At 47.6% G+C, this 26,790-nt stretch overlaps 2 pseudogenes; one reads left to right on the top strand and one right to left on the bottom strand.

The window, feature by feature from the left end:
• Positions 1-2,393: 2,393 nt before the first annotated feature.
• LOC116470298 (histone-lysine N-methyltransferase PRDM9-like) lies at positions 2,394-11,599 on the bottom strand (annotated as a pseudogene).
• LOC116470296 (interleukin-9 receptor-like) lies at positions 8,881-26,612 on the top strand (annotated as a pseudogene).
• The last annotated feature ends 178 nt before the right edge of the window (positions 26,613-26,790 follow it).

The following is a 26,790-nucleotide window of genomic DNA, read 5'->3' as shown; positions in this document are numbered from 1 at the left end:
AACCAAGTGGTATTGGAGTGTTATCGGGTTATGGAGAATACCTTCAATTATCAATTACAGGTTTTAAATTTACCTTGGCTTTTAAAGAAATAGGGTACACTGGTTTTTTTTTCTTAACTACTTGTATATATCTCTCTTTGGCTTTCCTTTTGCCTGTCTCTTCCTCTCTTTCTCTGCCTCTCTCTTTCTTCTCTCTGCCTCTGTTTTTCTCCTCTCTGTCTCTCTCTCTCTCCTCTCTGTCTCTCTCTCTGCCTCACTTATGCTGCAGTTCTCTCAACCACTGTGGAGAGATCTAAAACCAGCTGTAACCAGGTGTCTATGTATGGGAACTGGTCTGGGTGCCCTGGCTTTACAGGTTACCTTGTGCCGTATCTTTGAAACAAGGGACCTGTCCAGGCTTCCTTCTGATGGCCAACCCACCTCTAATGTTGTCTAGTCAACTTTACACAAAGTTTTAAGTTTTCCTGGTGTCATAATACTTCATAGTCTCCTTTAAATCCTTTTTTGAAATTTTTCAACATAGTTCCTAGTAGTGTGGGCTTATTTGTGCCTGACCCATGCTTCTTTGAGACAAAACACCATGCTCACACCACACACACACCACAAAACAAACAATGGGTAAAAAGGGCACACACACACTTTTGCAGTTTACACTGAACCAAAATCAAAACCAAAATCAGAGTATCCAGAAATCCAAGCCAGGTCAAAACCAAAACCAAATTATCAAGCAATCCAAGTCGAGTCAAAAACAAAAACCAAAGTGCCAGTACAGGCATGCTGTGGGTGATCAGGCCACGCTTCCACTCAAATGGAGTGGGCAAATTCCCAAGACTGGTCCTGTCAAGCAATTCAAACCAAGTCAAACCCAAAACCAAAACCAAAGTGCCAATAAAGGCACACTGTGGGTGATCAGGCCATGCTTCCACTCAAACGGAGTAGACAAGTTCCAAAGACTAGTCTTACCGAGTTTCAGATATCCGGACTCTAGGTACCAGTTCCTTCCCGGTGTTCAGCCACTGCATTGATCCTCTTCGGGGACCCTGAGACCATCTGTAGCAGGGCGAGCCACAGACAAAACCTCTCAGACACCGAGTTAAAGAAGGAAGAGGTTTATTCGGCCGAGAGCATCGGCAGGACTTGTTTCTCAAGAGCCGAGCTCCCCAAGTGAGCAATTCCTGTCCCTTTTAAGGGCTCACAACTCTAAGGGGGTCCACATGAGAGGGTCGTGATTGATTGAGCAAGCAAGGAGCACGCGACAGGGGCTGCATGCACCGATGGTCAGAGTGAAACAGAACAGACCGAGAAGTTTCACAATGTCTTCCTATAATCTATAGATAACATCAATTGCTAGGTCAGGGGTCAAATTTTAACTACCAGGCTTAGGTCAGGCAGTCCCAGGCCTGGTTTTGGGTCTGGCTCCTTTGTTTCAGGTCTGGTTCCTAGGCGCTGGGCTACCTGCCTTTAGTTTTGCTTCTCTTTCCTTTTCTGAGTGTAAAACAATATAAAACAATATGAGAGGGTGTGTCTCTCTTCTCTCAGAGTGTTCAATTTCCTTAGGATTTTGAGCGTTATTCCTAACACACCCTTGAAACCCCCACACTCACACAGATACATACACGGAGGGCACATACCCCCACACCCATGCATGCAGGCTTAACACATATAGCACACGTGAACACATATATACACATATGCATTTTCCTGTCTGGTGTTCACTTCTGGGGCTACAGAGATTGGAGGAAATCAGGAGAGGAGACAGGGGGAGCCAAGGGGGAGTATGGCAGCAGAGGAGAAGGGTCCATTAGGAGAAGAGGCCACACTTCCCAGGAGACCAGGGAGCTCTCTTTCCTGCTGCAACTCTCTAAAATCCTATATTTCTCTTCCTGGACTTGGGAATCGATTCTTCAATAATTAAACCTGATGGACTCCAAGTTTATGTCTTTCTGGGGGTTGAATTCCTGTGGAGACTTGAGCTGAACATTTGAGTTCTCTGTGGCCCTTCTGGACTCTTCTTGCCTTCAGAGATAAGGGAAGAATGAGGTACAAACTTGGGGTTCAGATATGTATGGAGACAAAATTTATTAGAACAGGAGGCAAAAAACAAACAAAAAATGGAGGGGATCAGTGTGGGAAACAACCACACTTGTTGACGTCCCCCGAACACTTACAGAACTATCCCCTTTTCTTCCTCATCTCTAGTCATGAAAGTGGCAGATTTGTTTAATTAGTTATTTCTGATCTCTTTACACTCTCAGGGAATGTAAGGGGTCAGCAGACTTCCGATGGAGCCACCTCAGAGCGAGGGTGTGCAAGTGTGTGGTGATCACATTTGTCTTCTTGTGGCTATTGAGATAAGGTTTTATTACTAATGACTTACTCATCCTTCCTGCAGACTAGGGCTTCTCCCCTGTGTGTGTCCTCTGGTGAATGAGGAGGTGTGACTTCCGGCTAAAGCCCCACCCACACTCCCTGCAGACATATGGCTTCTCCTCTGTATATGTCCTCTGGTGACTGAGGAGGTTTGACTTCTGGCTAAAGCCCTGTCCACACTCCCTGCAGACATAAGGCTTCTTCTCTGTGTGTGTCCTCTGGTGTCTGAGGAGGCTTGACTTATCGCTAAAGCCCTGTCCACACTCCCTGCAGACATACGGCTTCTCCCCTGTGTGTGTTCTCTGGTGAATGAGGAGGTGTGACTTCTGGCTAAAGCCCCGCCCACACTCCCTGCAGATTTAGGACTTCCCCCCTATGTGTGTCCCTTGGTGTGCGATAACATCTGACTTATCACTGAAACCTTGCCCACACTCTCCATATTTGACTTTTGCAATTCTTGAGATTCCTACCCCCACAAATAATTTGCCTGTGTTCCCTGGATTCACTTTCTGGCCTGTTCTGGACTCTTCTTCCATCATTCTTTCTCCCACTCTAGAGCTCCCCATTTGTCCTTTGGGTAGGCTAGAAAAGGCCCTTGAAATCTCCCTCTGCCATGTCCTTTTATTCGAGTTTGGACCTTTCTTTGATCTCTTGACCTTTGGTTCTGTCATTACAGCTGCGTGTATCAGAATACTGCTGCTCCTGATTCTGATCCCCTGGGCAGGGATTCTCTCATTGGAGGAGTTTTCTTGCAGATGGTCCTGGGAAGTTCTGAGAGGAGTGATTGCATTCCACATGTTGACTGAGAAATTTCTGAGTTGTAAACACCAGACAGCATGAGGGACATGGATGGATCTCTGGCTTTGGTTTTGAAAGAGGAAGTTTTTGGTCAGGATAGATGTTTTGTTCAGGCCTTACCATATATGAAGGTATGAAGATCAAATGAAGAACCAGTCATTCTTCATATGTTAACAATGCAAGCTCTCTCCCACCAGGTGCTGAATGGACATTTATAGTCCATTTTTCCATTCCACTGTTATTCACTACATCTTAAAAAATCCAGAAATCCCACATCTTGGGCCTTTTCTGCATATCAGTCAGACTGGGTAACCTCAAGCAGCCTCAGGGGCAGCGTCATTCCTTACGCAGATGGAACTGCAGTGACCTTTCCCCCACACCACATGCATCTTCCAAGTCCTATAAAGCCTTCCCTGACCACCCTCTGCCACATGCTCCCTCCCTGGTCCCTGGGCACTTTTGCTGACACGAGGTCTTCAGCTATTTTATTGTATTGAGAAATAACACACTTGATGACTTAGGTGAGATTGTCCTTAGTGACTTCCTAAGAGGGGAAAAGGATCTATTAGGGGCACTCAGGCTGGAGATCCACAAATGTGGTTAAAGAGATGTGTTAGCAAATCTGAATTTGAGTACCCTCATTCAAAAGGACATATTTAATTGAGGACTGTTATATGCCTGGTTCTCCCTCAGGAAGTGGGATTCAGGTTGGCCCACACAGAGTGGTCCAGGTCCCACTGACTAAAGGACCCTGGGTCCTGCTGCCCCAACTAGGTGCATGGACTGCTTCTATTTCAGATTCCACAAATCATAAAATGAGAATATGCTCTTTTTCAGGCTGCACATCAAGTATTCATGTTTGAGTTATTTCATTCAGTCTGAGCCCATTTTAAATAAAAAAGGAAGTCTTCTTTCAAAATATATCCCTACTCAGGCTTACCGCCATGCTCCCCATCTTCGTCCTGCCCACCATTCTCTCTCACTTGGAAACTGGAGCAGCTCTGAGGGGATGACCCATGGCAGCCTATTTTCCAAAAATGAACCGAAGCTGAACTCTTTCTGGCCTCAGGACCATTGCACTGGCTTTACCCAGGAATCCTTGGCCCACAGGCACTTGCCCTTCTCAAATGCTGTCTCCTAAGAGAAACCTTCCCTGACAATCCCCTACAACACTCTACTCTCACCTGACACTGACCCCCAGGTCTCACACTGACCTCAGGTCTCACGCTGACCCCAGGTCTCACACTGATCCCAGGTCTCACACTGATGTCAGATATTCTTTCTGGATTCATTTTCTTCAAAGCACTAATCACCGTCTGATATTACACATATGTCTGTGTGTATTCATATGGTTCCCTAATTCACGTCATCTCTTCAAGAGTAGTTTTTTTGATTGTCTTGATCAATCTGTATTTACAGTTCCTGCAACATCGTCTGGCACAGAGTAGGAATTCACATGTCAGCTAATTGAGATAATGAATGAATGAATAACAACATATGCGTATCATTAAGAAATATCAAGGAAATGCCAGAAGAAACTACCTTGTTGGGAGAGCTGGTAGGTGTTTGAGAACTTGATTTTTGTCTTTAAGTCTTTCAGCACTATATGCTGTTATATACTTTGTGCACGAAGTACTTAGAATATAAAATCAGAACAAAGATTAAAAATATAAAAACTGTTCCAAAAAGGCAAGATATATAACATGAATCTTTAATTTTGGAAGCCACTGATGTAAAATTTTAGACTTTAGACGGCGTTTTACTCTACTTAAGATTTCAACCATGACAATTCTCTGGGATAATTCTTTCTTCCCAGTCCTTTTAAAACAGTAACAGTGATGCCTACCTCTCTCTGCCATGAGCTCTTTCTTCCACTTGCTGCCCCACTTGATGCCCAGTTCCTGGCCGTACTCATCCCCATACCAGACCAGCAGTTCACAGCCTGGCCTAATGACTTGGCAGGTTCTATAGAAGATCTGCCTGTGGTACTGGACGGCCACCAGGTTCTGCTCTTCATCATCCCGGGCACAGTTCACATACCTGGGGTCAAGGCAGGCAAAGGGAAAGAAAAGAGGCAGTGAGGTCCCAGTATCTGTCAGATCCAGATCTGGCCCATCACCTGCTGGTCTAGGCCTCCATGGTCTAGTGCTGACTGCTCCCACCACTCCTCCAGGAACTTCTGCTCATTCCTAAATCTCTTTCACAATGTCATATGAACTTGCACTTCTGACTACAGTGCTCGTCCTGCCTAGAATGCTTCCCTGCTGTGCCTAATCAACCATTTTTTCAAAGCCCAACTCCAGACTTACCTCCACCTTGATTGGCCACAAAACACACTGACTTCTAGCTTCTCTAAACTCTAAATTAATTCTGTTTTATACCACAGAACTTGGTGCTTGATCATGTGCTCTGCTTCTAGATTGGCACACATCATTCTACACTCAGCTCAAGTCCATCTTTCTTTGACAGGCCTTCCTCTAATCACCCTGCAGTTCACTCAGGTGCCATTCACCTGACTTCTCCACATTCCTAGAGAAACTTAGAAGTTTCTTTCTCTTGGCCCAATAACATAGAACAGTAATAGTTGATTCATTTTTCTATTCTCTGATAGAACGAGAGCCCATTGTGGAAAGGGGCTGGGTCATCCTGCAGCTCACTTCTGTTCAAGTAGTGAACTTCACTTCCTAACCTGGAACATACTAAGTGCTTAATAAACGTGGATTACATAAATTAAAGCATGAATTAACCTTGTCAAGGTTTATCTTGGTGCCTCAATTTTGTCTAGCATACATATTTGTGTTTTGATGCCAATAAATCATAAATCTATATTTTTATTTTTTATTTCTAAAAGTTGATGGTATAAAACAGCATTGTATGGAGAAAAATAGAAATAGGGGATGTGAAAATCATTGAGGGAGGCATAATGAGAAGGAAGGAAATCCGGATTTGTGAGAGATGAAGTTTCTCTCTGAAACTCAGAGAGCTACTGGCCTTACCTCATCCAGTTGGCCTAGGATTTATCTTTTCCATCCACATACTCATAGCAGTTTCTCCCCTTGGTGATCTGAGTTTCAAAAAAATAAGGTAAAGGCTTTTTAGAGGGTAAAAATCTGAAGAATTATTTTACTCCACGGTCATCAATGGCCTTTGGGCCTGCAGAGCTTTAGCTGCCAACTGAGACCACATGGCATGCACCTTAGTCATCATCTACACATCTGAGTTGGTTTGTCCAATCAGAGCAGAAGCTCCGCAAGGGAGGATGCACTTCTTTGTCTTTGTACCACTCTGCTGCCATGTACCCTCTGATCTCGAAATAGGAGTTCCATGTTCATGCAAAGACCCTTGAGTACACAGAGCTAACCATGTTACCCCTACCTATATCCTAACATGTAGAAGGTGATGTCCCACCAAAGGCACAGAAGGGATGTGGGAAGACAGAACAGGGGAAACAGCAGGCTCTTCTTACTAGCCAGGAATATCCATTGTTGGCTGCCTCTTCATCTTCTGTAATTCGGCCCTCATAGGGGCCAAAGTGCAGACCCAGTGGCAGATCAGATGCCTCGTTCCATACTCCAAGCCCAGCCTGAGGGATGCCTGATGGCCCAATTCTCAGCCCCGGGGGCAGACTGAGGGCTGAATGGTTGGGATGCCCCTTGTCCACTGTACTGTCCTTTACAAACGTAGGGGGCCCATGAGCAGCACAGCTGTCAGTGAGGAAGTTCTGATACATCTCACAATCTGGAAGTGAGGGAAGCAGGGATTAGGAAAGCTGTAATGCATGTTCCTTGATATAAGAGCTTCAGAAAGAGCTTGGCGCTCATATTATTTAGCCCCAATCCTGTACTCTAATTCATTCAATTAAGGGAAAGATTTGCGGGCCAAATGATGAAATTATTGTACCAGGACGTAACAGCAAGCTGTGTGAGTGGCTGAAAGATTCACTTACAGAGGTAGTCATCATCCTGCGGCTCGCTGACCTCTTTGTATGCATGACCCTTTCTTTCTCACAGGCTATACATCTTTCCTTCAGTCTCCTTCCTCCTGAGTTCTAGGTTGGAGAAGAGTAGATGGGTAAAATTGGGAGTCTGGGGTGTTTGTCCTTGTTTCATAAGAAAATGTGAAATCTCCTACCATCAAATTAGCATCTACCTTTCTACATACTCTAGTCTCCCCCTCTTTACTGCTTCAGAGAGACTTAGACCCCACACCCACACTGACTGTAGATGCCTATTCAATTTTAGTTTCTATCTGTTCTCATTATCCCATTAACCTCCCAAACTTTCTACTTATAAAATGGTTCATTCATGCATTTATTCTTTCAGAAAATATTTCCTGAGAGTACATTACATCTTAGGCATTGAACAAAGGCCTGGACATACAACGCTAAGAAAGTATAGTGTCTATAGGGGGTCTTCTATGAACCAGTTGACATGTGATGGAAGAGGAAATGTAGAAATGCACAAAAGAATATATATTATCAGAAAGGTACTTATTGGACACCTCACATGTATCAATTCATTTATATTTAGTGTAATGATTTCAAACAATATATGAGCTATATATACTTGGTCTCATTTTATAGATTACTATTCAGGAGCTCATAGAATTTAGAAGATTTGCCCAAGGCCCCAATGCTTCTATGTGGGTTATAACCCAAGTGAGTGACTTCAAAGTTAATGTTCTTACATGCTATTCAATACTGTATCCAAGGCTAGGCATGGTGGCTCAAGCCTGTAATCCCAGCATTTTGGGAGGCTGAGCTGAGCAGATCACTTGAGACCAGGAGTTTGAGACCAGCCTGGTCAACATGGTGAAACTGTCTCTACTAAAAATCAGCCGGGCACGGTGGCGCACACCTATAATCCCAGCTACTTGAGTGACTGAGGCATGAAAATCGCTATTTTCATGGAGGCAGAGGTTGCAGTGAACCGAGATCACACCATTGCACTCCAGCCTGGGTGACAGAGTAAGACTCTGTCTCAGTGAACAAATAAATAAATAATTTTAACAAAATACTGCATCTAACTTCTAGTCTCACAGTTGAGTCCAGCTTAAGCCCAGGCCTATCGAAAGTCCACCCCACATAGGTACACTATACTCATCAACCTTTCTAGAGGACATAGAGGGACTAAGGTCCCCTCAAATTTTTTCTTACCCAGTTTTTGTCTAGAGTGCTGTCCAGAGGTACTTGCTTCTCCAGGAGGGGACACTGGTTTCCGAGCCTGCTCTCAGCCACTTGTATTCAGTAAATTTGGCTTCCTGACAATTCTTTCAAACTAGATTCATTATTGAATGATGCCTTGGGCATTCCCTTTAATGTGAGAGTCACATATTAAAAGACAATATACATTTCTTTAGTTCTTTACAGCTTGCAACTGTTTTTATATGCATGACTCTAGTTAATGTTCAAACCTTGGAAGTACCTAGAGTGTCTAATACTAGAGGGAAAAGACAAGGTCTAAGTGGGTAGTGAATCTGGGACTCTAACCCATGTCTTAAGGCTCTTTCCTTCAACTTTCTCTCAAAACATTGCATATAAGTTAAAGGGAAGGAGGAAGAATACTTGGGAAGACTAGCTAGAGAATCAACAAGATCTGTGAAAGAAGGGGATAAGGGCTTACAGAGAGAAGGAGGGAATCTTCCGTAAACTAGTAGACTTTTGATGGAAGGGGAAATATAGAAAAGCACAGAGGGAAAAACCACATCCGGAAAATGAGGTAATAGGGCAGTAAGGTTCAGAACAGAACAAAGAGATGATTGGCAAAAATATATCCAGACAACTAAGAAAGTGAAGTCAAAGTTGCATGTTGCCATATCCTGGAAAGAATATTTGGCTTTGGAATTAGATTAGTTAGTTCCTGTACTAATTCTGCTTGTCTACTTGAATAAGGGTGTATTGTTAGCGAATTTCTCTTTAGTTTCCCAATCCAGAAGTTGGCATACATGTTTTTCTTTTTTTTTTGAAAAGGAGTCTCGCTCTGTTGCCTAGGCTGGAATACAGTGGCATGATTTCAGCTCACTGCAGCCTCCACCTCCCAGGTTCAAGAGATTCTCCTACCTCAGCCTCCTGAGAAGCTTCGATTATAGGCACGTGCCACCACACCCAGCTAATTTTTGTATATTTATTAGAGACGGGGTTTCACTAGGTTGGCCAGGCCTGGTCTCAAACTCCTCACCTCAAGTGATCCACCCACCTCAGCCTCCCAAAGTGCTGGGATTATAGGCAAGAGCCCTCACACCCAGCCCATGCTAATTCTTTTCTTTTTTTTTTGAGAGGGAGTCTCACTCTTTTGCCTAAGCTGGAGTGCAGTGGCACGATCTCAGCTCACTGCAGCCTCCATCTCCTGGGTTCAAGCAATTCTCCTGCTTCAGCCTCCCGAGTAGTTGGGATTACAGGTGTCCACCACCATGCCCAGCTGGTTTTTATAGTTTTAGTAGAGATGGGGTTTCACCATGTTGGCCAGTCTGGTCTCGAACTCCTGACCTCAGGTAATCTGCCCACCTCTGCCTCTCAAAGTGCTGGGATTACAGGTGTGAGCCACTGCCCCTGGTGCTAATTCTTAATATTGTAGTGAACATGAAAGATAATAATGTTCTTCAAAGTGTTTTTAGAGCTACTTGATACAGTATGAATGTGAGATTAATAATTTTTCTCGCCAGGTGCAGTGGCTCACACCTGTAATCCCAGCACTTTGGGAGGCCGAGGCAGGCAGATCACCTGAGGTCAGGAGTTTGAGACCAGTCTGGCCAACCCCGTCTCTACAAAAAATACAAAAAACTAGCCAGGTGTGGTGGCGGGTGCCTGTAATCCCAGCTACTCGGGAGGCTGAGGCAGGAGAACAACTTGAACCCAGGAGGTGGAGGTTGCAGTGAGCCGAGATTGCGCCACTGCACTCCAGCCTGGGTAACAAGAGTGAAACTGTCTCAAAAAAAAAAAAGAAAAAAGAAAAAGAAAACAGAAGAAAAAAATAATTTTTCTCACAGACTGGGTGTGGTGGCTCACATCTGTAATCCCAGTGCTTTGGGAGGCCAAGGCAGGAGGATGTCTTGAGCCCAGGAGGTCAAGACCAGCCTGAGCTACATGGTAAAACCCTGCCTGTACAAAACACATAAAAATTAGCCGGGCATGGTGGTGCATGCCTGTGGTCCCAGGTACTCAGGAGGCTGAGCAGGAGGATCACACTAACCTAGGAGATGGAGGCTGCAGTAAGCCGAGATTGAGCCATTGCACTCCAGCCTGGGCGCAAGAGCCAGACCCTGTCTCAAACCACCCCCTGCCCCTGCAGAAAAATAAGAAACGAAAATTATCTCATAGTCCTGATATATCTGTACAGTTGAACTGTAACTCAAGGATATTTTCAGCATTCCTTGACCCTGTTATTTATAGTTTAATTCATAAACTTGGAATCAGTCATTCAGAAAACACTCAGGAGGCTCTCAGAGGCCCTGAGCTGGGCTTGGGAGTTCTGAGAAGCATCAGATATGGACTAGACTCCTGAAGAGCTCACAATGAAGAGGCAGCAGGCAGGCTAAACAAATAATTCCAAACAACAGGACAGTTCCCTAATTGGAGCCCAGAGGAAGGAGCTGTTACTGCCTTCTACGGGAATGAGCATTGGAAATTGGTTCCAGAAGAATATATTTTTACGTAATAGGATGTAACCTGTATGAAGTCCTAAACCATCTTCTTATTTGTTGTTTTTCAATCTTCGAACCTGAAACTCCTCATGGCTGGAAGCTGCTTCCTCTGATCGGAATGGGTCCCTTATGAGGGTAGGGACCCTATCTCCTTCTGGGACCATCCACAGTATGAATTGTCTATTTACTTGGAAGTTTCCCTTAATCAGAGTGTTTTAGTGCAAATCTCACTTTACTACAACAGAGAAAAACAGGTTGAAAAATCAATTGGACGAATGATGTAAAGACATATGGGTAAGACAGCATAAACTTTATAAAACTAAAACTTTTAATGATCTTGTAAGTGCTTTAGAGAAGGAGTTTTGGATTAGACTGCACCAACACTGAATGTGATCCCAGGGATATAACTGAACATTTTTATACCTCAGTTTTCTCATCTGTAAAATGGCTATAGTTATAGCATCTACTTAATAGGTACTATATGTGAAGTTGAATAGGTACTATACGTAAAGTTTATTCATATAAAATGCTTACAATAAAGTCTGAAAATACTGAGAAAATAACACCGTTGTGGCGATTATTGTTGCTGTTCTTATTAACTCTTAAAATAATGACATCAGACACTGTGCTAAAGAGATCAGGAAAGGAAGGCAGTAGTTCCTAGGATAGTCTGTACATTCTCCTTCTCTTACCTGTATTTGGATCTATGAGGAAGGTTTCTTGTCAATAGGATTTGGGAAATACTTACCTTCTGGTGTTTACTCTGTTCCATTCTGACGGCCATCCAAGGAGATTTGATTAAAAGGTGATGATAAATCAGTGGTTTGGTTGGTAAATCTTTCCAAACTCTAGAGATTCTGTTTGTTTTTTTTCTTTTTGATACGGAGTCTCCCTCTGTCACCCAAGCTGGAGTGCAGTGGCAAAATCTCCGCTCACTGCAACCTCCGCCTCCCGGATTCAAGCAATTCTCCTGCCTCAGCCTTGTGAGTTGTTGGGAACTACAGGTGTGCACCACCACACCCAGCTAATTTTTGCATTTTTAGTAGAGGTGGGATTTCTCCATGTTGGCGATGCTGGTCTCGAACTCCTGACCTCAGGTGATCCACCTGCCTCGGACTCCCAAAGTGCTGAGATTACAGGCATGAGCCACTATACTCGGCCTAACTCTGGAGTTTCTCATCAGAGACAGAGAATTCTGAATCAGAGAGTGATGATTCCAAGTATTATCCAAGGGCGATTTGGAAATGTTTTCTGAAGTATCATTAAGGCCTATGCTTCTATCGGGGGCATTGCTTCTTTTCTTAAGATTTAAAAAAATAGATAAAACTTCATCTTGGTTTCATCCTATCTATAAAGGTATACTGAATAAGGTGTCTATTACCTTAATTTTTAAAATGTAAATTGACCTCTCATGACAAACACACTGAACAAACTAGGAATACAAGGAAATCACCTCAACGTAAAAAGGTCATATAAGAAAAGCCCTTTTTTTTTCTTTTTTTGAGATGGACTCTCCCTCTGTCACCCAGGCTGGAGTGCAGTGGCGCGATCTTGGCCCACTGCAAGCTCCGCCTCCCAGGTTCACGCCATTCTCCTGCCTCAGCCTCCCAAGTAGCTGGGACTACAGGCACCTGCCACCACGCCTGGCTATTTTTTTATATTTTTAGTAGACACGGAGTTTCACCGTGTTCACCAGGATGGTCTCGATCTCCTGATCTCGTGATCCACCCGCCTCAGCCTCCCAAAGTGCTGGGATTACAGGCGTGAGCCACCGAGCCCGGCCTAGCTGATTTTTTTATATCAGCAATAATGTATAGGAATAATTTGAACTTAATGAATTAAATTTTGGGCGTGCTATTGCAAATGATATTCTTTAAAATTTCAATTCACTGAGTAAAAATCTAACAAAAGACATACAAATATGCATTCAGGAAACTGAATCATGGTTGAGAGGAATAAAAAAATATAAATAAATGCAGAGATATTCCTCGTTTAGGAAAAATAACTTACTATTGTTAGCTTTACCACAAAGCTAAAGTAATGAAGACTGATATTGGTGAAGGAATAAGCAAAATGACAAATGGAACACAATAGAGAACCCAAGGCTGGGCGCGGTGGCTCACGATTGTAATCCCAGCACTTTGGGAGGCCGAGGTGGGCGGATCACGAGGTCAGGAGATCGAGACCACGGTGAAACCCCGTCTCTACTAAAAATACAAAAAATTAGCCGGGCATGGTGGCGGGCGCCTGTAGTCCCAGCTACTCGGAGAGGCTGAGGCAGGAGAATGGCGTGAATCCGGGAGGCGGAGCTTGCAGTGAGCCGAGATCGCGCCACTGCACTCCAGCCTGGGCGACAGAGCGAGAATCCGTCTCAAAAAAAAAAAAGAGAACCCAAAAGACCCGAGTAAATACAGTTAACTGATTTTGTCATGGGGCAAACGCAATTCAATGGGGAAAGAAAAGTCTGTTCTGCAAGTGGTGACAGAACAACAGAAACCACAGTGGGGGAATGAACAAAGACACAAACCTCATGGGTCAACCAAAAAGTCACTCAAGATAATATATAGACTTAAATTTCCAAATATGAAATTGTAAAAGTTATAGAAGAAAACCTACATGGATTAGGGTTGGTGATAACTTTTTAGATACAATAGCAAAAGCCAGTCCATAAAAGAAAAAAAATTGATAATGTGGACTTTTTTGTATTTTTAGTAGAGATGGGGTTTCACTATGTTGGCCAGGCTGGTCTCGAACTCCTGACCTCAGGCGACCCACCTGCCTTGGCCTCCGGAAGTGCTGGGATCACAGGCTTGAGCCACTGTGCTCGGCCATTGCTCGGTGTTTTAAGGCTCATTTGTTAACATAGTGGAAAGAACACAGGAAATTGGAAAATAGCACATTATCATGCTCAGGCCACTGCACTCCAGTCTGGGTGACAGAGTGAGATCCTGTCTCTTAAAAAGAAAAGAAAGAAAATCAGTTGAGTTTTGTCTACTGGCCATCTTCTTTTTTCTTTTTCTTTTTTTTTTTTTGAGACAGAGTCTTGCTCTGTTGCCCAGGCTGGAGTGCAGTGGTGCGATCTTGGCTCACCACAACCTTCGCCTCCTGGGTGCAAGTGATTCTCCTGCCTCAGCCTCCCGAGTAGCTGGGTTTACAGGCCTGCACCACCACACCCAGTTAATTTAGTATTTTTTGTAGAGATGGGGTTTCACCATGTTGGCCAGGCTGGTCTCAAACTCCTGACCTCAAGTGATCCACCCGCCTCGGCCTCCCAAAGTGCTGGGATTGCAGGCAGGCCTGAGCCACCACGCCCAGCTGCTTTTTTTTTCCTCTAAATTAAAAAAAAATTTAGGCTGTCTTTGCTTTGGTAAAATACATTGAAGTATTTTTTGTGGAGTTGCTGTAACTGCTGGGGAATCTAAGAGAAGGGATAAGTTACACTTTACATTGCTATTGCAAGATTCCTAGAAAAAGGAAATTACTGTAAATTATAAACAACCACATTAATACCATGTTAGTAAAGCAGAGACATCAAACTTCATTATAGAGGCCAAACCCAATCCAAATACAGGTCAGGGGAAGCTGTGTACCAAGTGCCCTGCTGTCATATCAGTGTTGTGGCTGTCGTATCAGTATTACAGGTGTCATGTGAGTCTTAGGGGTGTCATAGAGTATTGTGGGTGTCATCAGTATTGCGGGTGTCATGTATCAGTATTGCAGGTGTCCCATCAGTCTTATGGGCATCATATCAGCCTTACGGGTGTCATATCATTATTAACAGTGTCATATGAGTCTTAGGAGTGTCATGAATCTTGCAGGCTTCACATCAGTCTTAAGGGTGTCATAGCAGTCTTGCAGGTATCATCTGCATTGTGAACGTCACAGCAGCCTTGTGGGTATCATATCAGTATTACGATATGCTATGATATGTTATACCAGTATGACACCTCTTCTGAAAACGCCTTCACAGTCATACCTAGACATAGTGCTTTAACAGCTCTCTGCGTATCCCTTAATCTAGTAAAGTTGACACATAAAATTAACCATCACAATATTTATGCCTGATTTATGGCTAAAATTTTATATATTTTTTAGCATTTTAGAATGAAAGCTGGGCAACATAGCCAGACACTGTCTCTACAAAAATATTAAAAAGTTAACTGGTTGTGGTGGCACACATATGTAAGTTCCAGCTACTCTAGAGGCTGAGGTGGGAGGATATTTTGAGTCTAGGAGATTGAGGCTGCAGGGCTAGGATTGTGCCATGGCATTCCAGCCTGGGCAACAGTGTGAGAGTCTCTCAAGAAGCAATCAACAGTAATAATATTCTTTGGAATAAATTTAACCAAGGTACAAGACTTGTACATGAGGCCAGGCGTGGTGGCTCACCCCTGTAATCCCAGCGCTTTGGGAGGCCGAGGCGGGCGGATCATGAGGGCAGGAGATTGAGACCATCGTGGCTAACATGGTGAAACCCCGTCTCTACTAAAAATACAAAAAATTAGCCAGGCATGGTGGTGCAGGCCTGTAAACCCAGCTACTTGGGAGGCTGACGCAGGAGAATCTCTTGAACCTGGGAGGTGGAGGTTGCAGTGAGCTGAGATCGCACCACTGCACTCCACTCTGGGTGACAGAGCGAGACTCTGTTTTGGGGGAAAAAAAACTCGTTGATGGAAAATTCCAAAATGTTGCTGGAATAAATTCAAGAAAGCATACATAAATGTAAAGACACCTCATGTTAATAAACTGGAAGACTTAATAATTCTTAAGGTGGCAGTACTACACAAAGGCATCAGCAGATTCCTTGTGATTCATGTTAAAATACCAAAGTCCTTTTGGCAGAAATTCACAAGCTGATCCTATCATTTATATGAAATTTCAAGGGATGCAGAATAGCCAACATAGTGTCAAAAAAACCAACTCAGAGGATCACATTTCCAAATTTCAAATCTTACTACAAAGCAACAGTAATAAAAACAACATGATTTTGGCACCATCAATGGAATAGATCAATGGAACTGAATTTTGAGTCCAGAAATAAACCCGTGCTTCTATGAGCAATTGTTTTGTTTTTTGAAACAGGGCCTCACTGTGTCTCCCAGGCTGGAGTGCAGTGGCACAATCGTGACTCGCTACAACCTCTATTTCCTGGGCTTAAGCGATTCTCCCACCTCAAATCTCCCAAGTCGCTGGGACTGCAGGTGTGCACCACCACACCTGGCTAATTTTTTTTGTTTTTTGTACAGGTAGGGTCTTGCCCTCCTGCCTGGGCTGGCCTCAAACACCTGGCCTCAAGTGATACTCCCCTGTTTGTCTCCCAAACCATTGGGATTACAGGTGTCAGCTACCATGTCCAGCCTGTTGATTTTTAAAAATGGAATTTATTTTTCTTTTCTTTTTTTCTCAGGGCATGGTTTTTCCCTGTTGCCCAGATTGGAGTGCAGTGGTGCCAACGTAGCTTATTGCAGCCTCAACCTCCTGGGCTCAAGCAATCCTCCCTCCTCCGTCTCCTGAGTGACTAGAACTACAGACATGCACCACCACACCTACCTAATTTTTAAGTTATTTGTAGAGGAGGGTTTCCCTGTGTTGCCCAGACTGGCCTGAAACTTCTGGGTTCAAAAGATCCTCCCACCTCAGCCTCTCAAAGTGCTGGGATTACAGGTGTGAGCCACCACCCTTAGATTGGAATTTTTTCATAATTACGTTCTCATGTTGTTTGTTGCTAGTGTCTAGAAATACAGCAGATTACTGTGTATTGACATTTTGTGTTGTAACTTTGCTGAATTTATTTACTAGTTTTAGTAATATTTTGGCGGTTCCTCATGATTTTCTGTACATAAGATAGATCATTGATCTGTGAGTCTCCAGTTTTGCTGTTTCCTTTCACATATGAGTGCTCTTTAGTTCTTTTTCTCTCCTATTTGTTGTGGATGGAACTTCCTGCACAGTGGTGAATACAGTGATGAAAATGAGCATTGATGCCTTGGTCCTGATCTTAGGAGTAAAGCTGTGGGCGGCAAGCCACCCAGGCACCGAGGCAAGAGACCGAGGACAGGAGCTGTTCCAGCATAACAAAATATAAAACAAGGATAGTCATACCAGATATAGATCTTAGATATGATTATATATGAATATCATTAATTAGTTTGTAGCAATTGCTCTTTATTCCAATATTATAATAATCCTCACTCTATAATCATAACCTAGGAAAAACCAGGCCATACAGAGATAGGAGCTGAGGGTACATAGTGAGGTGTGACCAGAAAACAGGAGTGCGAGCCTTCTGTTCTGCCCAGACAGGGCCACCAGAGAGCTCCTTGGTCTAGTGGTGACGCCAGCATCTGGGAAGACGCCCGTTGCCAGGCGGACCGTGGTCTAGCGGTAGCAAAAGGTGTCAAGGAACAACACCCGTGACTTAGCAGACCGGGAAAGGGAGTCTCCTTTTCCCCAGGGGAGTTTAGAGAAGACTCTGCTCCTCCACCTCTTGTGGAGGGCCTGACGCCAGTCAGGCTTTCCCGCAGTTATCCGGAGGCCTAACCGTCTCCCTGTGATGCTGTGCTTCAGTGGTCACGCTCCTAGTCTGCCTTCATGTTCCATCCTGTACACCTAGCCCTGCCTTCTAGATAGCAGTAGTAAATTAGTGAAAGTACTAATAGTCTCTGATATGTAGAAATAATGGCGTAAGCTGTCTTTCTCTTTGTCTTCTCTCTCTGTCTGCCTCGGATGCCAGGCAGGGAAGGGCCCCCTGTCCAGTGGACACGTGACCCACGTGACCTTACCTATCATTGGAGATGACTCACACTTTTTACCCTGCCCCTTTTGCTTTGTATCCAATAGACAACAGTGCAGCCAGACATTCGGGGCCAGTACCGGTCTCCACGCATTGGTGGTAGTGGTCCCCCGGGCCCAGATGCCTTTTCTTTTATCTCTTTGTCTTGTGTCTTTATTTCTACACTCTCTCATTGCCGCACAGACGGAGAGACCCACCAACCCTGTGGGGCTGGTCCCTACATAAAGCCCTGGGCCCTGACAATGGAGATGGTGTTGAAGGCCGATTGTTGTGTTTAGAAAATTCCTATCGCGGCTGGACGCTGTGGGTCATGCCTGTAATCCCAGCACTTTGGGAGGCCAGGGCGGATGGATCACCTGAGGTTGGGAGTTTGAGACTAGCCTGACCAACATAGAGAAACCCCGTCTCTACTAATCATACAAAAATTAGCCAGGCGTGGTGGTGCATGCCCGTAATCCCAGCTACTTGGGAGGCTGAGGCAGGAGAATTGCTTGAACCTGGGAGGCAGAGGTTGCAGTGAGACTGTGCCATTGCACTCCAGCCTGGGCAACAAGAGCAAAACTATCTCAAAACTTAAAAAGTAAATTCTTATCCTTTGTTTGTTGGGTGTTTTTATGATGAAGTGGCGTTGACTTTGTTGAAAGTACTTCCTGCATCTATTGAAATTAGTATGTGGGTTTCTTCTTTATTCTGTTTATTGGATGTTATTTCAGTTTCAGTTTGCACAACCTGGTTTATTTTCTGAGAAAAGGATTTAGTGATCATGTTGTGTAATCCTTTAAATACGTGCTAGTATGAATTTACAGTTATTTTCTTGAGCATTATTATTTTTTATTTATTTTTTATTTTTTGAGACGGAGTTTCACTCTTGTCACCCAGGTTTGGTTGCAATGGCTTAGTCTCGGCTCACTGCAACTTTCTTCTCCCAGGTTCAAGTGATTCTCCTGCCTCAGCCTCCCAAGTAGCTGGGATTACAGGCGCATGCCAGCATATCTGGCTAATTTTTGTATTTTTAGTAGAGACAGAGTTTCCCCATGTTGGCAAGGCTGGTTTCGAACTCCTGACCTCAGGTGATCCACCCACGTTTGCCTCCCAAAGTGCTGGGATTACAGCCATGAGCCACTGCACTCAGCCTCTTGAGCATTATTAATTGAATAATTATACTAGACAGTGATCTGTACCTTTCTGTTCTTGTGATGTCAAGTCCTAGTTTAATTTAGTATTAAATTGGGGATGGGATTGTGTATGGGTTGGTTTCGTATTTAGAGTATTAAGGGTTAGAAGTTTAGAAGATAAAAATTAGCAGAAAGGAAACATACCTGAGGGATTGCGGGGAAGAGTATGATGAGGTCATGGTCAGAGTCAGGGCTTAGGGTTAGCAAGAGCGTGCCTGTAGCCTTTGCCAACAGTAAGTATTAGTGCTTTTCTTTTTTTTCTTGAGACAGGTTCTCACACTGTTGCCCAGGGTGGAGTACAGTGGCACAGTCTCGGCTCACTGCAACCTCCACCTCCCGGTTTCAGAAGATTCTCATGCCTCAGCCTTCCAAGTAGCTGGGACCACAGGTGCGTGCCACCACGCCTAATTTTTTTTTTTTTTAGATGGAATTTCCGTCTTGTCAGCCAGGCTGGAGTGCAATGGCATGATCTTGGCTCACTGCTCCCAGGTTCAAGTGATTCTCCTGTCTCAGCCTCCCATTTAGCTGTGATTACAAGCACCCACCACCACGCCTGGCTAATTTTTGTATTTTTAGTAGAGACGGGGTTTTACCATATTGGCTAGCCTGGTCTCGAACTCCTGACCTCAGGTGATCCGCCCACTTCAGCCTCCCAAAGTGCTGGGATTACAAGTGTCAGCCACCGTGCCCGGCCAATTTTTTTTTTTTTTTGAGACAGAGTCTTGCTTTGTCGCCCAGGCTGTAGTGCAGTGGTGTGATCTTGGCTCACTGCAACCTGCATCTGCCTCCTGGATTTAAGTGATTCTCTTGCCTCAGCCTCCTGAGTAGCTGGGATAACAGGCATGCACAACTATGCCTGGCTAATTTTTTGTATTTTTAGTAGCGACAGGGTTTCACCATGCTAATAGGCTGGTCTCAAACTCCTGACTTCGTGATCCATCCAGCTGGGATGCCAAAGTCTTGTGATTACAGGTATGAGCCACTGCTCCTGGCCATTGTTTAGTAGAGATGGGGGTTTACCTGTTGTTGACTAGGCTGGTCTTAAACTCCTGGCCTCAAGCAATCTGCTCACTTGAGCCTACGAAAGTGCTGGGAATACAGTCGGAAGCCATCAGGCTCAGCCTGTGGTTAGGGTTAGCCTCACCAACAACATTCTCAGGATCGATTGCCACTGGTCTGCCCCAGAGCTGGGCCAGAGCTCCAGCCCCAGGCTCCTCTTCACCAGGTGAGCATGGAGGGCCATGCTCACCTGCACAGGGATGAGGGTGAGGTCCCCAGAATTGCAGCAGATATGCCAGGATAGTGTAGCAGCCCCGTGGTGCTGACACTTGCCCTTTCCAGCAACCAGGCTCCTGGTGGCACACGTAAGTGCATATTGCGGGGCAGTGAGTGCACGGTTGTGCTGCTGCCCGAGGCAGTGCTCGTGCCGTCCAACAATTTCACCATCACTTTCCAAATGTGTGTCTGGGAGGGAGCAGGTCAGCCTGGTGGACCCGGAGTACCTGCCCCAGAGACACGGTGAACAGCGGCTATAGGCCTCGGGCAGAGCCCTTTGGCAAGAACGTCCTGGCTGCTTGGGGGCTGGGAGCAGGGCCCTGCAGCCTGTGACCCCTGTGGCCCAGTGAGTGTTCTCAGTCCCTGCCAAGTGAGATCCAGGGCTGGGGGCAGGCTTGGCCCCTGGGAGGGGAGGGCCCACATGGTTACTGCAGGGGCAGGGTTTGTAGAAAATAAAGATGCAGGGCTGCTATTTGGGGCAGAGGCTGGCACTTGAGTCATGTGAAATGCACTTCAGTCATACCAGGAAGGACTCCAATAAGATGCTGGGAAGAACTTCCAGCAGCAGACTGTGAAGGAAAGGGAAAGCAAGATTTAGAAACCACCTAGTCTAGCTGCAGAGGCCAGAGGAAGTCATTGCTGTCCCGTCCCACCTGGGGCTTTTCTGGACCAGTCTCTCCCAGTGAGGTGCCTGGTCTGAGAGGGTCTTGACCATGCCCCTTGGGAATCTTTCAGATCCCTGGTGTTGGGTGTTCTGACTGACACACCCAGACCCATGGGGCTTCAGCCTTACATAGATTCTCTCTGTTCCAGTGAAGCTGGACCCACTCTGAGTTGCAGAAGCAACGTCAGCTCTGGCCGCTGCGTCCTGACCTGGAGCATCAGTCCTGCCTTGGAGCTGATGACCACACTTCTCAGCTATGAGCTGGCCTTCGAGAGGCAGGAAGAGGCCTGGGAGGTAACGCTTTGGCTGGGTTCCCCTGGGGGCCTCTCTCCTGGGAGCAGCAGTCCAGGGCAGACTCCCCACCCTAAATAAGGAGAGGTCAACTTGGAGTGAAGAGGAGGGGAGGAGCTAGAGCCAGGTGTGTGTGTGCACACATGCTGACATGCACATGTGTGTGCTTCGTGTGTGTATGTGAGTAGGGTGAGTGTGCCTGTGTTTATGTGTGTGCACATGTAAGTGTGCCCCTGTTTGTGTTTGTAAGTGTACACGAGTGTGTGCCACGTGGTTGTACACGTGAGTGTGCACATGGGCATGCCTACGGGTATGAGTATGTGGTGAGTTCCTTCTGTGCACACACTTGTGTTTGTGAGTGTGCATGCAGGTGTGATGGGTGTGAAAGTGTGCCTGTAGACATGTTTGCCTGTGTGTGCATATGTGTATTTGTGGGCAAACGCAGCTGTGTCTGTGTGAGTGTGAGTGCCTTCTCTTTGTGTGTGCACGTGAACGTGGTGAGTGTGACTGTGTTAACACAGGTGCATTCATGTGTGTGCTATGTGAGCGTGTGCGTGTGTGTATTCTCGAGAGGGACCCAGCCCCACCTTCAGCACCTGCCAACTGTCCCCACCCCCACAGCGGGCCCAGCACAGGGATCACATTGTCGGGGTGACCTGGCTCATACTTGGAGCCTTTGAGCTGGACCCTGGCTTTACCCATGAGGCCAGGCTGCGTGTCCAGATGGCCACACTGGAGGATGATGTGGCAGAGGAGGAGTGTTACACAGGCCAGTGGAGCGAGTGGAGCCAGCCTGTGTGCTTCCAGGCTCCCCAGAGACAAGGTGGGCGCTGCTGTGGCTGCTGCACTTCCAGAGTCTGGGCTGGGCATCCTCTCCCCTGATCACCTCACCCCCGCACCCTTTCAGCCTCCTGGAAGCCGCTGCCTGAGGCAGCCATGCCCCTGTTTGACCCCCTTCCTCTGAAGCTCTGAGCTCTGTAGGGAGGAAACAAACACCTGCCAACTCTGGGGCTTCCTGGGAACCCGTAGTCAGTGGCTCCTGTTAGGAGTGAGGGTGGCAGGGCTGCACACTAGGGCTGGTGCTCCTGCCTGAAGGCTGGACATGACCTCAGTGTCCTTAATGAGGGCTGGGCTGACCCTTGCACACTGCAGTGCTGAGACAGCCCAGGGAACTTATGACCTACTGTGTGGCAGATGGGAAGAGTGAGGCCCAGGAGTGTGGCTCACACAAGGTCCTTCAGCAGGTGACACAAGCCTCCAAGGCCCATCACAAACCTTCCACTTTGGCCCAGGGCACTAAAGGGTGCACTTTTGCCAGGTGGGTTTTGGGGGAGCCTTCTGGCACTGAGGCTGCTCACAGCCCTGGGCCCTTCCTGCCCACGGGCCCTCTGATCCCACCCTGGGGGCGGCCAGGCAGCACCTTTGTCGCTGTGTCCATCTTTCTCCTGCTGACTGGCCTGACCTACCTCCTGTTCAAGCTGTCACCCAGGTAGGTAGCTGATGTGTGTGTGTGTGTACATGTGTGGGCGGGTAAGAGTGTACACGTTAGTGTGTGTGTGCAGATGTGTCACTGTGTGCATGTGTGAGTGTGTTGTGTGGTTCCTCTCCTCCCCTCTCCACTGCCTGGTCCTGGATGGGGTGGGCTTTTCAAGTCTCCACTCGGGGCCAGTAGAGAGTTGTCAAGTTGCCAGGCGAGAGAAGGGAAGGGGGATCTGAGGCGGAGGCTGAAGATAAGGGCAGCTTGGTCCCGACCAGACCCAGAGTCACCGAGATCAAGAGCCCGGGGTCCTAGTCTCCTGCCTCTGGAGGAGCTTGGTTTGTTCATTTTTTCACATGTTCTACGAAAGGACAGTTGGGGCCTCTGGTGTGCTCGGGACCCTGTTCTCACCCTGGCAGATGCCTTAGAGAACAAGATGGACAAGGGCCCTCCTTAAATAAACCGTCACGCCTCATGCATCACATGTCAGGTTACAAGAGGGGATGCAGGGGCCATGTCAGGCCGCGGATGTGAGGAAGAAGGTGTGGGGAGAGAGGTGTTGGGTGGGGCTAAGTGGGAGGGTGCTTGGCTTCTCCTTGGAGCAAAGGAAAGTATGAAACTGTGTAACACAACCTAGTTTATGTTTTGAGGAATGGATTGCTGGGAAAAGGGGACATGGGGGACCTGCTGGGGGCCAGTGGGGGCCAGTGGGGTGCCCACAGGGAGATGATTTGGCATGAGCCAGTGAAAGAACTGGAGATAGAGCAAAGCAGAGGGAATTGCAGGGTCTTAGGAGGAGAAGTAGAGGGGACATGTGGCTGGATGAGATATGAGTGGTGACCCCTGAGGTGGGGAAATGGAGCACAGCCTTGCGGGGAGGTTGGCGAGGTCTCTTTGCACCTGTTGGGTTGGAGCCCCAGGTGACATCCTTATGGGAGGGTCAGGGGATCCTTGGCAGCAAGTCAGGTGCTCAGGGAGACACTGGGTGGGGTGGGAGCCACAGATGTGCTGATGGCAAAGACAGAGTTCCTGGAGGTGCAGCTCCCTCTGTGGGCTGAGGATCTAGCTGGTAACTCCCCGTTCTGAACCCGCCATCACAGCTCACGCTGTAAAGGACGCGCGCCTCAGTATAAATCAGTTTTATGTGGCTGTTAGGCAAGGAGGCCCAGTTGGGTCCTGCCCTGAGAGTGGGTTGGGATGTGATGAGATGGGAGAGAGGCAGTGGCAGGGACGAGCTGGGCAGGCCTCCTGCTGATGGAAGGAAGCTCAGCCTCTGTAGTGACCTCAGGCCACCTGGGTCCCCATAGGCCTCTGACTGGCCTCTCCTGGCCTCAGAGTGAAGAGAACCTTCTACTAGAACGTGCCCTCTCCAGCCGTGTTCTTCTAGCCCCTCTACGGTGTGCACAATGGGAACTTCCAGGTTTGTGCAGAGACCATGGCAGGACGTCGGGGGCAGGGGTTGCCCAGAGCTCTGGCCTGCCCGAGATGTTGGCTTTCATGAGGGTTCGTGGCCAGTATGGGAAACTTGTCAGTGCTTGGAGCCTTTTTTGTATATTCATGAATTTCAATTTATACGCGTGTCTCAAATGGGGAAAAATTAGCTTTATTTTCCATTGGTGATTTCTTTTTGTTCTCATGTCTCCAGTTCCATTGTTGATGGAAAAACGTAAATTTCTCGTGACTTATCTCTATCCCCTCTGGTTTGCAGCTGTCTGCATGCACCATGTGCCTCACCTCCTCCTTCTGCGAAGGTGTCTGTCCTGTGGCCGTGGGGAAGGTTCTGTGGTGTGTACACTGCCCTTGGGGCTCTCACTGCCTCTGGGCTCCTGCTCTGCCTGGCCCCCTGGTCCCCGGTCTCCCCAGATCGCATGCTGGCACCACAGCTGAGGAGTGGGCTCTGCACTTCCCCCTCTGTGGCCCTGTTGGGCCCCCACAGCCCAGGAACCAGTGAGCAACTTGAGGGTTGCATCAGCCCCTCCCCTCCCTGCTGGGCTGGTAGTTCATGCCCCCTGGGTGGGAGGAGGGGGAGAGGGAGGGCTCGATTGAATAGTCTCTGGTTTTTCCCCTCTGCCTCCTCACTTTGGGCAAAGGACAAGACGCAGTGAGGGCCCTTCCTGGGTTCTGGGCCAAACTGACCCCTCTTTTCCAGGATCTTCCCTCCCTGCGCCCTGGGGCATCCCTGGGCCCTGTGTGGCAAGGATGTCCCTTCCACACCGCGGCTCCAACTTGCTATGCAGAAAAATCCTTTTTTCTCTCAATGAGGAGCCTAGTTTTCAAGATTTTTGTCCAAATGTTCAATTTGAACCATAAACTGGGCACCTGGCTCTTGGCAGAGTCCCCCTCTTTCCCCAAGGTGGTAGGTGTGACTGTCAAGAGCCTGGGCAGCCGAGTACAAGGCTGAGCAGGGCACAGATCGTGACTGTCCCCTGGACTGTCATCCTGTTGCAGGCACCAGCTCTTCCCTAGAGAATCAGGGCACCTGCCAGGGTTATTTAGACCCTCGGGTGGGGCTCTGGTGCCATAGGTTTGTCTCCAGGGAGCAGTGCAGTGATGGATGGTGTGTTGTGTGTGATGCATGGGATGGAGGTTCCTGGTCTCACTAAGGGAACAGCTTCCTTTTGGAGGTGAGGGCCTCCTGTGGCCCCATAGAAGGATCCAGTTCTGCTAGCCTTAGCCCAGTGCTTTAAAAGTCACCAGTCCTGACAACGACTTGTGTGTGTGTGTGTGTGTGTGTGTGTGGTGGGAATGCCCAGTCCCTGCAGCTGCTGAAAGGCCTTGAGGCACATGCTGTCAGGAGTTGGCTCTGTCCTGGGAAGATATCACCCTCTGTACCTTGGTTCAGGCTGCTGTGAGCACCAGGCCCTGTGCTGGTGGAGCAGTGAGGAGCCTGAGGTGACTTAGAGTCCCGTGATGAGGCTGGGCTGGCACATGGAGGAAAGACAGAAGGTCCAAGACACAGGCGCTTCTTGGCCTCTGGGTGTGGACCTCAGGAGCGCTTCCTGGAGGAGGAGGGATGCTGGGCTTGCCAGAAAGGAGGCAGCTGCTCCCAGGATGAGTTCTGAACATGCTCTCTGAGCCCTTCCCTCCTCCTGCACTCTGTTCTAGACTTGGATGGGGTCCCACAGGGCTGGTGTGCTGCTGAGCCAAGACTGTGCTGGCACCCGACGAGGAGCCTCGGAGCCCTGCATCCAGGAGGCCACTGCACTGCTCACCTGTGGCCCAGCGGGTCCTTGGAAATCTGTGGTCCTGGAAGAGGAGCAGGAAGGCACTGGGACCTGAGCTCAGAACATGTGCTGCCAGCAGGGTGTACGGAGTGGAGGGGGCGGCCACTTGCCTATCGGCCACAGGAGGACTGGGCCCCCACGTCCCCACCAGGGCACGTTGCTCCCTTCCGTCCTCAGCAAGGCTCGGTCCTGGATGTTCTTGGCCCCTGACTTGCCAGATGCATCATGTCCATTTTGGGAAAATGGACTGAAGTCTTCGGAGCCCTTGTCTGGGACTGAACCTCCTGAGAACGGGCCCCAGCAGGGTTCGAAGGTCCTGTCTGGATGGAGGCTCAGGGGCAGCTTCAGGGAGGAAGGATCCCTCCGCTCAGTGCCTGTAGGGAGGAACCTCTACCCTCCACATCCTGCCCACAGGTTCCTCCTCCCGCTGTCCCTTTTCTTTCTCCCTGGCCTCTCTGAGAAGAGGAGTGTGGTTTCTCAGCTGTTCCACTTTCATCCCCTTAAAGGGCCAGCCTGGGCCCAGTGGACGCAGGTAAGGCACCATGACCACCTGCTGTGACCTCTCTGTGCCTTCCTGAGGCACCTTTCTAGAGATTAAAAGGGGCTTCATGGCTGTTCCAAAGTGCTGATGGCTGGGAAGAGGGGCCAGAGGAGGAGTGAGGGGTGAGGTTTGGCCAGCCCTAGCCTTTCTGGGCTCTAGGGACAGTGTGGTGGATGCTCAATGACAGTTTTGGGGACAGCAGGGTGGAGTCTCAGGGACAACTCTGGGCTAAGGTAAGGGTGGAAGTTCAGGGGCAGCTCTGGGGACAGCAGGGTGGAGGCTCAGGGACAGTTCCTGGGAGGCCAGAGCCCTCATTCCTCCTTGTCCTCATCCTCCCACTCACTCCTGGAAACTGATAGATGAGGCTGGAACTCCCAGACAGTTAGTGCTGTAAGTGACCATCCAGCAGTGATGGTGGCCTCTGAAGGGTCCTGCTTCTGTCCTTCCGCCTCTCATGGCGTGCACTTGGGGAAGAGCTGTGGTCTGGAGAGAGTGGTAGATGGAGCAGAATGTGCCTGCATTTGTTTCCTGGGGCTGCCGTAAC

This window comes from Hylobates moloch, unplaced genomic scaffold (assembly GCF_009828535.3).
Source record: "Hylobates moloch isolate HMO894 unplaced genomic scaffold, HMol_V3 SCAFFOLD_6, whole genome shotgun sequence".
Taxonomy (NCBI): Eukaryota; Metazoa; Chordata; class Mammalia; order Primates; family Hylobatidae; genus Hylobates; species Hylobates moloch.
Note: the sequence above shows the minus strand (reverse complement) of the source record. Positions and strands in the feature narration are given on the sequence as shown.